This window comes from Blastomyces gilchristii, assembly GCF_000003855.2.
Source record: "Blastomyces gilchristii SLH14081 genomic scaffold supercont1.1, whole genome shotgun sequence".
Taxonomy (NCBI): Eukaryota; Fungi; Ascomycota; class Eurotiomycetes; order Onygenales; family Ajellomycetaceae; genus Blastomyces; species Blastomyces gilchristii.
Genome location: NW_003101682.1, coordinates 5,978,524 through 5,981,805, shown reverse-complemented (window position 1 = coordinate 5,981,805; position 3,282 = coordinate 5,978,524). Strand labels below are relative to the sequence as shown.

Genomic DNA, 3,282 nt, shown 5'->3' with positions numbered 1-3,282 from the left:
GTTATTCTTTCAATCTCTCTTAGCAGTGACTAATTGCTTTCTTTTAAAAGTGATATTTTCATTTTATCATGGCTTGAAATACTCAGAAGACTTTTTCTTTGAAATATTTTCATCAATACTTGTTAGAAGAATAGATGTAATCAGCTTTACTCTATTCTCAAGTATTTCATTTGAGATATCTTGACTTTGATTTCAATAGAGCTCACTCTGTCTTTTAGATTTCAGCTGTTTTACTCTTTCTTCAACTGCTTTTCAATCAGCTTGTTCAAAGTTATACTGATTAGAGAGAAGAGGATTTTCACTTCTTTATTTTTCACTCAGTTCAATATCAAATTGAATAATCTCATAACTCAATTCTGAGATTTAATTTGAATTAATAAATCAGTTTATAAGTCTTTTTTTAATTAGATTTTATAACATGAAAGTTAAATCTATAATAGATTTCTATTTCATATCTTTTCTAAAGAATGTTTGTTAATCAGACTTGTTAATTAAATCTATTAAGTGTTTAAAAGTTCATTCAACTAGTTTATCTTCTCTTACTGCTCTTATGCACTCTGAGTTTCATCAGAGATAATGTGTATTGAAGTCTTCTACAATTATAGAGTTTTTTAAGAGAGTTATATTCAAAAATCCTCTATCAATTGTTCAGATATTGTTGTTTTCTTTCAATGACTTTTCATTATAGATATTTAAAAGTTGAATAGTATTAAACTTATTCTCTTTATCTATAATATCACTCACTAGAATATCAGAGTCAGATATAATATCAAATCTCAAATTAAATTAATATCTTGATCTTTTTCTCTCATAGATCACTACTCTTGATTTTATCTCAGATTTTTCAGAAAGAAAGCAGTAATAGCTTGAATGAGAAATAATATACTTTTACTCAGTATCAAAGTTTAATTCTTGAAGAAGTATAAAGTCAACTTTTTATTTAAATACAATCTGAAGACAAGAATAAATGCAATTTGAGTTTCTATTCACATTATTTTGAATAAATGTGATTTTTAAAGAGTTTTTAAACTTTTTTTGTTGTTTTTGTTGTGTATTCATACTAAAAGAGAGTAGAGATAGAGTAGAATCTAATCACTATCATCACATAGTAGATTATAACTATTTTGAAAAGTAGAAATCTCAACTACTTGCATTATATCTAGTTTATCATCAGAGTCATTTCTCAATTCTCTAATCTTAACAGAAGTTTAAGAATTCAAATTCTGTTTACACTTAGCTGAAGAATTGAAGTTTGAATATCTAGATAGTTAAGAATTTCTTCTTTTTAAGCTTACAGTTGTAGATTTACTAGCTTGACTTTTCTTTTCAGTTTTAGATTTACTTTGAGCTTCATCTTTTCTTCAGTTCTTCTGAGTTCTTGAAGCAAATACACATTCTTTTAAGCTAGATGTATGTTTTTCTTTGCAATTGAAGTACTTAAGCAGAGTATGTTGACATATTTCATCTCTTTTTAAGCATGTTTCACATTTATGCTCACTAGTTTTGTGATCTCTAGCACAGAATGCGCATTTTGAGTCTCTGAAACAAGAGATTGTAAAGTGTTCATATCTTTGACAGTTTGAACACTGTGTTTGAGCCCCGGTGGCTGAATGGTTAATGCGGCCACCCGGTAGCGCCTTGGCGTGGGAAACCAAGGCGCGTGGGTTCGAAACCCGCAGGGGATACATTAAATCCGGAACTCAAGCACCTCAGGTTTCTAATAAATACAGAGGTGTACAAATCACTTCAATGAATCACTCTATGTTCCTGAGCTGGGAAGTTATTATCGCATGTATCTAATTGTCACTTCTTTGTATTTTCCTATGTTCTTGTTATCTTGGCGTGGTCTCAACACCTGTATTTCCTCCTGTATAATCAACACTTGACCTGTATTTAACATCACGCAAGAACTCATCATAAGCTCCGCTTGCATATGAGTATAATGAAAGAATAATAATAATAATAACACTGTGTTTGAGCTTTGAGATTCATTCTTGAGTCTTTGTATTCATGAACTCTCATTTTCAAACCTGCTACTTTTACTTCAGAGATTCTTGATTGTTTAAGTGTCTTTAATAAAGAGATTCTTCTAATAGAGAACAGACAGCTACAGTAAGCTCTTAATCAAGAGAGAAGATATTACAAGTATGATAGAGTAATGAGATTACTAGATTCTTTAAATTCATTATTAACACAGTTCTTTTCATAAGTAAAGATGTAGATTATATATAAGAAAATAATCACTTCTGAAGCTGTTAAAAAGAATAAGCAGACTTGTAAGAAGAATGTCAAGTTGTAATATGCTATTCTTAAGAAATAGAAGAAGATAGATATTATAAAGAAGAGAATGAAGTAAGAGATAGCTTATCAGACAGCAAAGTAGTAAAAAGATATGAATAAGACTGCAAGAGCTACTCAACAGCACATTGAAAAGAAGCTTAGAGATGTAAGAAAGACTCAAGAGCAAAAAGAGAAGAAAGAACAAGCTGCTGTACAGCAGTAATCACAGTTAAATAAGAAAAAGATTGAAGAATTCAAAAATCACCTTTCTAATCAGAAAAGTAGACTCTCAATTTCACAAAGAGTGACTAAATCACATTTTCAGAGCTCTGTCAGAATACTCATAGATTCACTGCTAAAGAAATCTGATGATATTACAATCTCTACTGATTTAATAGCTGCTTACTCACTGAATCTGTCTTCATTCAAGATTTCACATTTCAGATGAGTTATTAAGTCTAATAAACATCTACAAAATTAGCTGTATATTTTTATGTGTAATTTTCTATATACATTTTCATTATATAATATATCACCTTAAAATCTAATTGCATTGTTAAGATATTAATGAAAATATTTCATCATTGTAATGATGAAATGGCGGGCGTTGAGTATAAGTGAGCGTTGAGTGATTGATCACATTATCAATTAATAACTTCTCATACTAAATTCTATAATTACAGTCTCATGTTTTTAAATTAATATATATTCTACAATCTTCTTATCTTGATTTATCTTTATATGTATTTATTATGCTCTAATCTGAGTTCTGACTACGAGAATACAATTAGTGCATTTTTTAGTATATATATTAATGTATTGAATACACAAAAAGTACTGAATAATATTAGAAATCAGCTGCATTAATATGTTTAAATATGATTTATATAATCTTTTTTAATTTAGCTTTAATAATATTATTAAAATGAAACTTATTTTAATATTTTTTTTAAATAACAGATAAGATTATTTATTATATACTATTTAATTATATTTTAATTT

At 28.2% G+C, this 3,282-nt stretch overlaps 1 pseudogene across 1 annotated transcript; it reads left to right on the top strand.

Moving 5' to 3' along the window:
- Positions 1-1,596: 1,596 nt before the first annotated feature.
- BDBG_16161 lies at positions 1,597-1,685 on the top strand (annotated as a pseudogene). The gene has a single exon. The product of its transcript is annotated as a tRNA-OTHER (tRNA).
- The last annotated feature ends 1,597 nt before the right edge of the window (positions 1,686-3,282 follow it).